Below are 13,716 nucleotides of genomic sequence, written 5' to 3'. Positions count from 1 at the left end.
ATGAGACCCAGACTGTAACTTCTGGGTATGTACCCTAAAAGAATCAGGCTCAGTACGCTGCAGAGATGCCTGGACACTAAACTACATACAGTACTATCCAGGTCAGCCTTGGTGCTCATTGAAGGAGGAATGGATAAAGAAAATGCAGTGTGAATACACTATTACTAAAACATTAAGAAGAACAAAAGCCATTTCCTTTGCCAGAAAAGACACCCACTAAGCAAAATAAGTCAGACTAGAGACCCATTAGAAAGGCACATACCATGTGTATTCCCTCATAGGTGGAGTCTTAGATGAACAAAAACAAAAAATATGAAAGTAGAAGATGAGGGAAGGGAAAGGAAAGAAGGGGAGCAAGAGGGAGTGTGAATATAATCAAGATGAACAATATCCTTAAAAGAAAATATCAATGAAAGTCATCATTTTGTACCTGTAATGCATGTTCATCTTAAAAGACAGAGAGAGAAACTCCCTGGAAATCCAGCACAACAAAGGAGTTTGGTTTGAAGCATAGATTGTCAAAGGATCCCTTTCTAACCCTTGCCTCTAAGGGAAATACTAAGGAATTATGTAATGGAACCAGTAGTCTGCAGAATGTAGAAAACCCCAAATGCAGCAAGTATAAAATAGAATTCCTTCCCAGCCTCCCTCTTTCTCCTTCTGTTCTCTTGTTTTCAGTGAACACCTCCTCCATCTAAGCAATCCAGATGCCTGCTGCCAGCTTTGCCCTCCTATCATCCATTCCTAACCACGGCCAAGGCCACAGGCCAAACTGCTCTCGTGCCTCTGTTGTCTCATTCTTCCTCAGCATCCTGCTTCACTTCCGGGGCTCTCTTCTCAACAGAGCTCCCCTCCACTGTCTTCTCTCTTCTCCCCAAGTCAGAGACTGAGTTCCATGTGGCAGAAGAAGCTATATCCATTTACTCCCCTTGCTAAATTCTGCCAAACCTTCTATTACCCAATTCAAATTCCAGACAGACAAAAATGGGCCTTGATTTTTCTGACCTTGCTCATTGATCTGGGGCCACTCATGTCATTTTTTTTTTTTTTTGATTATTTCAAATCAATGGCTGCAAGACCAAACTCGTGGCAAAATTACCAGGATTACTGGCTCCTTGTTTGCAGCAGACTCTCTTGGGGAATGCCTATCCACAGTGGTTCCATCTTGGTCCACCCACTCAACTTTCAGCTTCCCCTACTACCTGGGCTGGGAAGGAATTTGCCTCTGCATTTCATAGCAGAGAGAGACATGCATCCAGCTGGTGCCTGGGTCTTCCATGGTGTCTTAGGGTTTTTACTGCTGTCAAGAGACACCATGACCACAGCAACTCTTATAAAGGAAAACATTTAATTAAGATGGTGGCTTACAGTTTCAGAGGCTTAGTCCATTATCATCATGGCAGGAAGCCTGGCAGAGATAATGTTGGAGGAGTAGCCGAGAGTCTTACATCTTATAGACAACAGGAAATAGTCTCAGTGACATGCTGAGGGAAGACTGAGCAAAGGAGACCGCAAAGCCTGCCCCTCCCCACAGTGACACACTTCCTTTGACAAGACCACACCTCCCAATGCCACTGCCTATGAGATTATGGGGGCCATTTATGTACAAACTACCGCACTTGGCATCTGCCACACCATGTTGGAAGATCTATGTATTAAAATGATTTTCCGTAGTGCAAATTCTTTTTCATCTTGTTCTAATCAGCAGTGGCGTTATTAGGAAGCATCTCAGAATCTGCATGGTGACATGCCCGGCACTCTTTCTGACCTTTCTTTTATGTACTTTTCCTTATTTACCTAAAATGTCAATTACCTGCTGAGCCAGGTCTCTCATTCCGTGTCTGGGAAGAACTACAGGGAATAAGGAAGGAAGGCAAAATGGGTCTTAACCACCTCCTCCCACCTCAAGAAAATCCCTGATGCCTCTCGCATTTCCCAATCTCCACGTGGGTTGAGGTGGAGAAGGGAAGAAATCAGTCGAATGAAAACGGTTAAGTTCATTAATTGCAAGCTCGCTTGTAGGACCTGCACGTTTATTTAATCAGTTGCCTAGTAACCCTGCCTGGGTATGATGGGAATCTGATCAGCCAGCCTTGGGAACAAATGATGGGCCGTTCTTTCTACCCGCATTCCTCGCCCGCCTTGTTTTCATGTGCTTTCGGCCTTAAAAAAAAAAAAAATCTAAATTCTCCTGCCCACGAGCAGGGAGGTTGTGAGGTGGAAGCAAATGCCTGTTGCTTTTGTTGTCTGTTCTCGCAGTCCTCCACTGACCTCCACGCCACGGAAGAAGGTCTCTGTGAGAATGTGATCTTTCTGCTGGTGCAGCTGAGGTTAAGAAAAATCACCCATATCCGTTTCCTTTACGGAGTGACCCGTGCACCAGTTGCTTGGCTCTCAGACCCGCTATCCAATATGCACCCAGTCAGGTCTCCACAAAACATCTGAGTTAGGTCTTCTGCCTACTGCAGGAGGCAGGAGAAGGGAGGTAAAGTAAAGCGAGCTTCCAGCTGTCAGCTTCGGTAACATGAGTTACTGTTTTAGTGACCTTAAGCAGAGAGAATAGATGCCAAGTTTAATCATGTAAAATCAGCCCGAGATAAACTGTGCAGTGTTGTTTCTTGTCTGGAAAGAAAGGGGTGGAGGAGAGAGAGAGAGAGAGAGAGAGAGAGAGAGAGAGAGAGAGAGAGAGAGGGAGAGAGAGAGAGGAGAGAGAGGAGAGGAGGGAGAGATGGAGAGAGGGCAGAGAGGGGCAGAGGGTGAGTGAGGGGGCGGGTGGAGAGGGAGAGAGAGGCCGGGGCGGGAGAGTCGAGACGGTGAAGATGTGTGCTCCTATGTCGCGTGGAGCTCTCAGAGCTGCCTAGACGCTGATCCGAGTATCGGATGAGCGTAGAGAGAGAGAGAGAGAGAGAGAGAGAGAATCAGACACTGACAGGCTCTGACAGGCTCCTGAACACAGCAGTCTTTGGCTCTAGATTTATTGGGGGATTTGGAGTCAAGAATTTGTCTGTAGGTTCCCACCTCCCTTCCACTGTTTTCCTGGATGGTTATTTTGAACATCCTTCTCCTGTCTTTGCTCGCACCCCCCTTTCCATCTGTATTGAAGCCAAATAAAGAGGAAACATTAATGAAATGAAGCCGGTGCTTCTCCTTTGATACATCATGACCACATTTCTATACTATTATACAGTAGAATATCTTTCCCCCGCCTATTCATAGGTCTCCATGGATAAAAAAAGCCCATCTTCCATAAAGAAATCCCATCAGGTATCTTTAGAAACCCTCCATCAGAGAGATGCTCTGCCCTCGTGCTGTGCAAAAGCTAATCTAATTAAGACAGGATCTGCTAAATTTAATAGCCTGCTATGAATTTTCACAGACATCTGGTAGCTGGAAGTTGGAAAGGCTCTGCCATATCAAATTCATATTGTCCAGATGACCAGTATCAGGGTCAATTTATTTTTCTTTTGGGAACTGATATTGTTTGGGCACGAGGCTCTTTATAAACAGTGATGTCCTACAGGTAAATGCCATGACAGGAAGCTCTTTCAGTTGCCTATCTGTATAGTAGAAAGAGCCACACTTCACGGTACTCAGAATGCATACAGGGATTCATGTACACACAACCTGTGCTCAGGTAAGCAAGTCCTTGTTCGCTGTGGTGCTGTCTCTCCTGGCTGCCAGAGTTTTGAGCAAGGGGACCCACATTTTTAATTTCATCCTGGGTCCCATCAGTTGTGTAATGAGCCCTATATTCATAAAACTTTTTGCATAATTTTCACTGCGTAGTAGATACAAAAGCTATTGGAGGCTTCTCACATCTTTCAGTGTAAAACCACATAGCTGGTAGATTTGTCTCCTGCCTCTGAAGACAGTAACTGCCTAACCCAGGGTCCTATGTAAGCATGCCTGGCCCTCCCTCCACTTGTAACAATATGTGTGCATATCTGATTGCTTATTTTATATATGTGTGTGTGTGATCAGTTTAGTATGTGCCTGTAAGTTTGCGTGTATAAAAATGACCAATCATCCAGAAACGACTGTTTTCAGAACATAGGACAGTTGATAGAGATTGCATTATAGAAGAGAAACCATTTTCACCTAATTTTATTTGTTTTTTATGATGTGAATGACTTTTCAGTCACATGTATGTATGTATGTATGTATGTATGTAAACCTAATTTTGAGACTCAGATCACCCAAATCCTACCTACCAATACACACGTATGGTTATGGGCATTAGTGCCTAAACTTCACCTTACTGTCTGAAAAGGTGATAGGAAAGAAGGCTACTTCTGCTACATCCACATGTCCCACTCCTGACCTGACATCCAAGGAGGTGGCTGAGGGTCTCCTTTGACTCCTTCTGTTTTCTGTGGGAGCAAGTCCGGCCAGTGTTCTCTCAGCAGAGAGTCCCCACCCCACCGAACCTCCCAGGTACCAGAATGCATGTATACTCACAGGCAACCTTCCTTGTCAAGCAAGAAAAAGGAGAGGCAGAGCGACCCAGTAAAAACGTGTGATCTGGCAATATTTTGTTCTGGGGCTGCTGAGAAACAAACGGTCTAAAAGACTTTGAAGAGAAAAAGTAGAATTTGACAAGAAGAGATTTTTCTTAAGACTTTTGGTCTGATGGAGCATGCCCCATACACATTAGACCTGAGAATGAATGACCTTGTGCAATGACAAACAAGATAACCCTTCCCCCCTTTGGTCTAGGTAACCACCATGCTTAATAATTAAGCATGTTGTCCAAGTCTGCGTTTAGTACATCAGCTGAGTTCTGTGCAGCACCCGGAGCAAGGAGTGGACAAAGTCCAAGCTGACTAACCAATTCTCAAGATCTGATATGGTAAAGAAATTTAACTCCTTTCACCCAGGCAGTCTGATCTCCTGCAAGAGAACTCAGGACATTCCCTAAATAGAGGGATAAAATTCCTCTGGTTTTGTTTGATTCCACTGCCTGGGGGGAGGGGCAGCTGGGTATTTAATACAGAAAAGAAAATAAGAAGAGAGGATGTCTGTTTGGCTGCTGACTGCCATACAAGCTTGTGTGTTTCCTGATTCTTCTGCTTGACATATAATGCTGCCTGGGATATTGGCCTCTTAAACTGCTCTGTCTCTTATGACAGCTCAGCTCTGGTCTGTAAGGGACCAGACACAATCTCTGTGCCCTAGAGAAAGCTGCAGGAGAGCACAGGATCACCTCATGTACAGAGGCTCCTGTGACCACCAAGGGATAGATGAGGATAAAGATGCAGGTCCCCCACCGACTACCCCAACCTCTCCCAGCTGTGCTTCCAGGGTTTGGGCCCTTCTTATTTCCCAAAGTATCCAGGTTAGGGCATCCAGTCTGCTGTTGCGGCTGGCAGGTCCTGGATTTGGCAGTGCTCTCATAAACAGTATTGTCTGTGTCACTGGTGACATCTGGCAGCAGGCAACTGTTTTGTGCTTTGCTTGGCTCACTGTCTGTTTGTCCTTCCCAGCCAAGCCTGGAACGCAGAAAGGGCAGTGTGTGTATTTTTAAATGAATAAATCAAGACGGTGATTGGTATTATTCCCCAGCATGCTAAGCAACCCGAGAGTCTTTTAACTCCAGGTCCCATCTGTTTCAGCCTGTCCCTTACTGCCACTTGCTCCCTTGTCAGCAGACACAATTGCGTTGACACAGGCCACACAGGAGGCATAGTGTTAACCGTGAAGAATGTGGATGCAGGAGCTAGATCTCAGGGGTGGGACCCGTGTGCCACTTACTGGTCGTTTGACCTTTCTGAGCTTCAATTTCCTCTTCAGGAAAATTAGGAATATAAAGTTCTTAAATCACGTGTTGTAATAGAGACAAAGCAGTTACTATTTTGAGATGTTTGGAATGACACTAGTGTGTAATAACTGGCATGTTCATGTTCACTGAATAAATAAATACATTGCTGTTTCTAAGAAGGGGTCATGCTAATTCATGGGTGAAGCTTTACTCTAAGAGTGAACGGGTGTGTGCTGCCAGGAGATATCTGAAGCCTTGTTAGGAAGTTCAAAGTCACATTTGGATTCAAGTTTCTAGAATCCTAAAAACTGATGATGTAAGCAATGATCCCCAATAAGGGAAAGGTATACACCCATTTCTGCTATATTCCCACATGCTTAGGAGTTGTGCGATCAATTGTCCATATTTCAAAGACTCAAGGAAACAGGTCATAAGACTATCTAACTTGAACAACAACCTTTAAGAGGTTTATGTATTTGATCTTTCACTGAGTGCTGAAACCGAAGAATCAGTAGAATACTCAATCCACACAAGGTAGTAATGGACCTCTGGAAATTGTAAGTAAATCCAGCACAGAGTCATAGAGAGTAAAACACCAAGCAAAGGGAGCACAAAGAGGTGGCAGCTGAAGTGACCCAGGTAACAAGGAGGTGGCAGCTGATGTGACCCAGTATGAGAGGAAGGCACTCAACAGGATCCCTGAGTGATTCCTCTCCCTTTATAAAACCCTGAGTTCCCTACATTGCACCTACATGGTGCAGACAACTAGCTGAGGAGGCAGAGTAATCAAGGAGGTGTTTGCAGAGTTAGAGCAAGAATCAACATTGTACCTTGTTCTCAGAGAGAAGACAAATCAGCGAGATTGCACTGGCCACCCTGGCCTACTGCAGCCAGACTGATCCAAACCAAAGCACATGAAAAAGCAACCCAGAGCCTGGTGGAGTTGATGCAGGCAAAGACTGGAATTGATGTACACCAAGAAAGAAGGGAGCTTCTGTCCCCCCTTCATTAATGAGAGTTTTTCTCATTCTTTCAAGTATTTTTCTTCAATCCTTCTATTCTCATATGCAATCCTCCCCTTCCCTCACCCTAGCACACTGATCTTTAATACATTCTACTCGTCTTCTTACAAAGTCTCTCATCTTTTTTTTCTACAGTGTCTGCTGCATTTAGTAACTGGTGGGATATCAGAAAGACAAAGGCATTTGTTACTTGAGGAAGAAAAATTCTAACTGGCGTTAGTAGGACACCACTTCAAACAAAAGACAGCATAATCTTTTCAAGTGCACGTGAAATATTTACCAAAATAGATTATAAAGAACAACACAATAAAGATTAAAAATACACACGTCATGTCACTCATCCGTATTGAAGCTGAACTAGAAATAATAAAAGACAGACTTCTTTTTTAAAAAAATTTCAAAATACAGGAATATTTTCAAAATCCAACAAGTAAACTGAGAAATATTTATCTTAATAAAAATGAACACATACTACATCAAAAGCTATGGAAAACAACTAGGAAAATGTTTATAGGGGGATTTGTTTCACTAAATCCCTCCACTAGAAGATTTTCAAAATCTCTGATATTAATTATTTGAGCATAGACATAAATAAGAAAGGCAATCAAAATACAAAGTAGAAGAAAAGAACAATAATATAAAAGTATAAAGCAATAAAATGAAAATTTTAAGGAAAATCTTTAGCATAAAACATTTATGTTTTTTGTACAGATCAATATGAAACCTCCAATGAATGATTAACAACATGACAAAACTTATAATATAAACAGGAAAAAGATACTGTAATAGCTTCTACATAATAATAATATGAGAATATTATGAGTCATTAATTAACATGAAAGAATACTATGTACAATTTAATGTCAGTATCTTTGAGAAGGTGGGTGAAATAGACCCACATACCTGAGATACACAAACTAACAAAGTGCATTCCAAAAGAAATAGATAAACTGAGTAGTCCTATCTATTGAAGACATTGAACTTATGGGTAGATTTTTTTTTTCCTCAAAAGAACCTCTGGATCTAGATGACTTCCTGAGTGAATTTTAACAAAGAATCAGTGGACTGATCGCACACACACTTTCTGGAAAGCTGAAGAAACAAGAGCATGGTCTCATCTTCTCTATCTCATGAAGCTCACAACCTTGCTATTAGAAACAGGAGAAGTTGTAAGAAAATAAAGCTCAACTCTAATACCAAAGAAGCACACTGACAAAGAACCCTAACAAATATATAAAACATTGATCTGGATCTAGTTGGCACATACCATCGTCCCAGAATTTAGAGGGGGTGAGGCATAAAGATCTTAAGTTCAAGGCTAGCTTGGGCTAAGGAGTGAGACATTGCTTCTTTTTTTTTGTTTGTTTGGTTTTAATTTCTAAAACTAAATTTGGAGATAAATGAAAAATTTATAAATATTAAGGCAAATTGTGGTTTATATACGACAGCAACTGAAAGGGTAGAGATTTTTAATCAACCCAGTTAATCATATGAATAGCTGAAGAAAAAATATGTTTCTATAGATGCAGTATAAGGAGACAGAGACTGTATATTGGTGACAGTGACTGCGTTCTATCCTTAGTACAGCAAAATTATTGTGTAAACACTAATGCCCATTCACATTAAAAGTCTCAGTAAACCAGTGCAGAAGGACCGCCCTCCATCTATAAAGGCGGTATTTATAAAACTGCTGCTCCTGATACTACCGAACGGGGAAACATGGACTCTCCCCTGAGAGTGGCACAAGGCCACTTTCTGCTCTCACTACTGGTAGTGAACATTGTGTTGGGGGACCTTGTCAATGCATAAGGCGAGAAAAATAAATAAATGATTTTAAATTGGAAAGAAAGAAAGATGGTGACTAACAAGCAAATTTGCAAGAACACGAGGTTAAAATGTCAATCTAAAACTTTGATCACTCTTCTGAGTAACACAGAATTGAAAATTAAGACTAAAACAAGTCTATAAAAGGACAGAGAGTGTAAAATGGGATAAATTGAAAAAGTACAAGCAAACGCTTTGACTCATAAATTATAAAACATGGCTGTGAGGCACATAAAAATATCTAAACAATTATATCCTGCTCGTAGTTGGGAAGGCTCAAGTGTATTAAAATGTGGTTTCTTCCCAAATTGATATACAGGCTCACTAGAAAATAAAAATCCTTTTTAATATAATAATTTTAGTAGCTCTTCGAGAATTCCAGATTTGCATGATATATGTTTAGATCGCATTCACTCCTCACTCACCCTCCACTCTGTCCAGATCTACAGCCCAGCCCACCCAACTTAATGTCTCCATTGTATTTCTCCTTAATAACTCACTGACTCCACCTTTTGCTGCCAACATGTGCACAAATGTGGGTTGACATATACCCACAACTGGACAACTGGAGCATGGTTGATCCACCAAGGGCCATACCATTAATTAAAACCTATTCTTCTTCCCCAAGAAGCCATCAACTGTCAATAGCCCTCAGCTGCGGGTGGGGTATATTCCTCAGTCTCTCCCCAGATTCATGCCCTACTGTTGACTGGCTTGATCTTATACAGGTCTTACACAGGTGATCACAGCTATTGAGTTCATGAGTGGGGCAGTCCTGTTGTCTAGAAGACACTGTTCTGTCTGGGTTCTCCCTAACACCTGACCACTACAATCATTCCACACACCCCTTTTCTGTCTTTCCTGGAGCCTTGCAGGTAGTGAGTTTGATCAAAATTCTAATACACTCATTTTTAATTGTAGAAGTCAGATGTTGATTTTGAAGAGTATACAGGAGTACAAAGAGTCTAAACTATCCTTAAAGATTTGAGCAATAAAACCAAAATCATAGACCTGACATTACTTTATTTTATAATCTTTTAGGACAGCTAGTTATTAGAATAATTTATAGGTATAGATATCTATATTGAAAAATAAAAATCCAGTGGTGAACCCACAAATATATGGCTAATTAATTTTGACTAAAGTGATAACTAAGTGAATGATATATTTCAATGGTAAAAGGATAATTTTTTCAACAAATTGTGTTGAGGCAAGCAGATGAGCAGGAGTGAACCAGTCTCCAAGACAGTCCCAGTAATTTCTTATTTCATTTCATTTTATTTTACTTTTGAAGTCTTTGTGCGGCTTCCTCTCAATTATTTGGAGATGACTTATGTGACGTTCAGAATATGACAGACAGAAGGTGCGACAGACCCAGGGAGAATCTGATTTTCAGGGTATGAAATTATAACATTTTTTAAATTTCCCTGCTCAAAATTTTTGAATAACTTCTTATCTTATCCAAAAAACTCAGGGTCCAAAGGTCTTGATAAAAATGTTTAATGAAAAGCTCTCTGACCACATTTTCCATCCCTGCCGTCCTTGCTTTGTTGCCACATGGACTTCACTATTCCTCAAAATCTGCCTTGATCTTGATAGCTCAAACTTGCCATTCAATAGTCATGTGGCCCCAAATTCTGTTTCCCAGAAATGATATTATAGAGTCCTCAACAGGAGATACATTTACAACTTTAGACTATGCATTGTATGATGGGGAAGCTCAGCCAATCACATTTTGCTTAGGTGTGGCGACCTGGTCCCCAGGGAAGAAAACCTGGAGATCCAGGTACGCTCACTCTCTGTGCGGTGTTAGCCTGACCCATTTGGACATCGGAATTTTTACTCCAGTAGCGTGAATTTCCCCGTTTTTCAATTATTAAATTATATCTGTTGTTTTGAGCTGGTTTGTTTATTTAAGCATACCGATCAAATACGTCTTCAATTGTATATCTGATCTGCACTTCCATTCAGTCAAGTGAAATACCTATTATTGATTATATCGGGCACATGAAAGTACCTACGATGGGGCTGAGGGAATGTCTCAGTTGATCATGTACTTGCCGTGCAAACACTAGGGATAGAGTTTATAACCTCCACAGCCTTGCAAAAGCTGAGTGGATGTAGCAGATCACCTATAACCCCAAGGACCAGAATGATCTGGTTAGCTAGGTTTGCCAGGTTGATGAGGTCCAGGTACAGCAACAAACCCTGACACATAACAGAAAGTGGAACATGATGAAGAAACCTGACATCAGCTTCTGGCCTCCACATACAGGTTCCCACATAGGTCCCTACATCTGTGAACACACACAAGTATATCACAAACATACACATGCAAAGATGTTGAGCAGACTGTTGGGAATGAAAGAGAGCAGGGAGTGAGGTCTTTGGGTCAATGTATTTTTTCCTCATATTGTCTTTCCTGAGTATTTGGGCTGCTTACTCGGCATAAAGCCCTTGATGCTGTCCTATTGGTAACATCCTTGCATGTCAGCATGCAGAATTTACATGGCTGCCATAGGCTTTCTTCTCAGCTTTCTTCGTCTTAGTTACATGAAGTCATTTTCTAGCCCCATAGTCCATTACTGTGTTTCCCCAACTCTCAAAATATATACTTCCCCTTTAGCTCAGAAGACTGTATACTAAAGTCAAAACCAAAACTCCATGATCCTCTAAATAGGATTTCTGTGGTTTAAAAGTCTCAGTGAGAAAATGCCTGAAAATAACTTCTCACCAGGAAGATGACTGGTGCTGGACGACATCCTCTGATAGGCCCCAGGGATGGGTGTCATCCCCACTCTCTGACTCTCCCCCTGCGAAGAAATCTGAGCTTTAGATTCTTGACTTTCACATCAATTGTGGAAATCTCAGACAGACACAGAAAGAAAAAAATCTTTCCGGATGTGATGTACTGTGATGTTTACCGTTTTGAAAGCGTCCCTTCTCAGTCTGCTGCACAGTAAATCACCCATTTGCTTCCCTCAAGCCACTTCTCATAAGAAGAGACTCCTGGAGACGCCGCGGCAATCCTGTCACTCCCAGGTGACGAGCTGGCACGGGACGATTTATCTTTACCATCCACCAGTATGAAAAGCTGGTGCTGCGCTTTTTAATATGAAAAAAAAAAAACAGGGAGAAAGTTGCAGCTCTGACTTGTGAATTCATCAAGAGCTGACTTCATGAAATCTTAATAAACACATGCAAGCAGGGACTGGGTGTAACTCATTCAGGCAAACAAAACGCATAAGGCAACAGGAAGCCTAAAAAAAAAAAAAAAACCCTAAATTTATATGGTCTAAAAATTTAGTCAGTGTAGGCAAAATAAATGCTATCATTTCATATTGTAGCCACAGAGAGTTGCAGAGGCGCACAGAGGCAAAGGGGCGCCACTTGAAGACAGTGATGGAGCACTGGACTACAAACCTTTCTGCAAGGATAATGTCCTAGTTTAATTTCTGTGGATGTGATAAAAACACCCAGACACAGAGTAACTTCAGGAAAGAAGGGAGTTATTTAACTTACAAATTCAGCTTGAAGTCCTCCACCATGCAAAAGCCAGGATGGGAGTGGCCGGTTGCATCCACAGGGAGGAGCAGAAAGAAATGAATACATACAGACATAGACCGTAGCCGGCTTTCTCTACCCACACAGTCCAGGGGCCAAAGCCAGGGAGTGGGACTGCCCACTCTCAGGCTCATCTTCCCACAGCAGTTAAGGCAATCAAGATAACCCCCCTCAAAGATACCTGCAGGCCAGCCTTACCTACACAATTCCTCTTTGAGACCAGGTGACTTCAGATTGTGTCAAGTTGACAATTAAAACTGACCATCACCAAAATACAAAAAAAAAAAAAGCCAAATACAAAAAAGCCAAAAGCTGTCCTTGGATTTGCTTAAACAAAGGCAAGAGACATTTTGCTCTAGGCTTACTATGGTGGGAATCCCTTTAATCAGATATTTTCCTAATATGCGGAGGTTACAGATATGTGACAGGTGAGAAGGGCCAAATTTGCGTGTATGTTTCCTGGACAACTTGGTTTTCTTTTACTTTTTTCTTGTAAACGTGTTTTTCTTATGTTAACCCTAATTCCTGCCAGCCTCCCTCTGCCAGTGTCCCTGAGTCATGCTATATGTACTGGAATGTTCTCCTAGGACTTCCAGGAGACTGCTGCATCAGGCTCACAGCCAGTGGAGGCCACAGTCTGACTGAGGCCAACCCAGTCAGCGGGTAAGCAGGGCAATGGAACAAGACTGTTCCTCCAAGGAAGTCTTCCTGCTCTTCTGCTTCCCCCAGGTGAAGAAGTTGAGACTTGGCCAGGTGATGTGCTTGACACACCAACCTAGTGGGGTGCAGAATCAGACATCAAAATTTTCTCCTACCAGGTCTCCTACATCCCACCACCAGAACTGAAATCCTGCCATTCTGGTCCAGCTCTCTTGTCTGTGGGGAAGTCTGATACACTACATGTGGCTCCTTCTGTACCCTGCAAAATAACGGAGACTCAGCATGGCAAATGGGATGCCAAGTCTAGTTAGTCAGTAAGGAGTGTCTGTGATTAGCAAGGAAGATCGGTCAGGGACTGGTTCTGTTTCTATATCCACAGGCACCAGGCTGCCACAGCTCCCATCTATCTCATGGCTGGCCCATGTGTACAATGGAACTCAAGCTAAGCAGATAGCTGGCACCGCCTTCCATTGGAGTAAAAGCATCTTACATCTGAGACACTTCACACACACAGAGAATGGGCACAGAGCCGTGGAGACATCAATGGCACTATTTGAGACAACAGTCACTTTATCTTTCTATAAACATTTTATTACTAATTCAAGTAATACGAAACTTTCATTTAGAAGGACTGGGGAAAACCACCCACCTGTGAGTATGCAAGTGGGAGAAATGTAATACGAATATAAGCGATCCTATTTTGGTCACATGTGGTTAATTTTTCATAGATAAAACACCGAGGAATCCAGTATGGAAATGTCAAAATTGCCTCAGAGTGAAAAACTCAATTTGAATATTTATGTACATGTTTCAAGTTGAGGCAGTCCAGAAAACTGTTTAATAAAGACAAAAGGATTCTGCTGTTTGTGCATTTTAATTTGCAAAACA

Source organism: Arvicola amphibius, chromosome 8 (genome assembly GCF_903992535.2).
Source record: "Arvicola amphibius chromosome 8, mArvAmp1.2, whole genome shotgun sequence".
NCBI lineage: Eukaryota > Metazoa > Chordata > Mammalia > Rodentia > Cricetidae > Arvicola > Arvicola amphibius.
The sequence above is the reverse complement of the archived record's forward strand: the minus strand, read 5'-3'. Positions refer to the sequence as shown.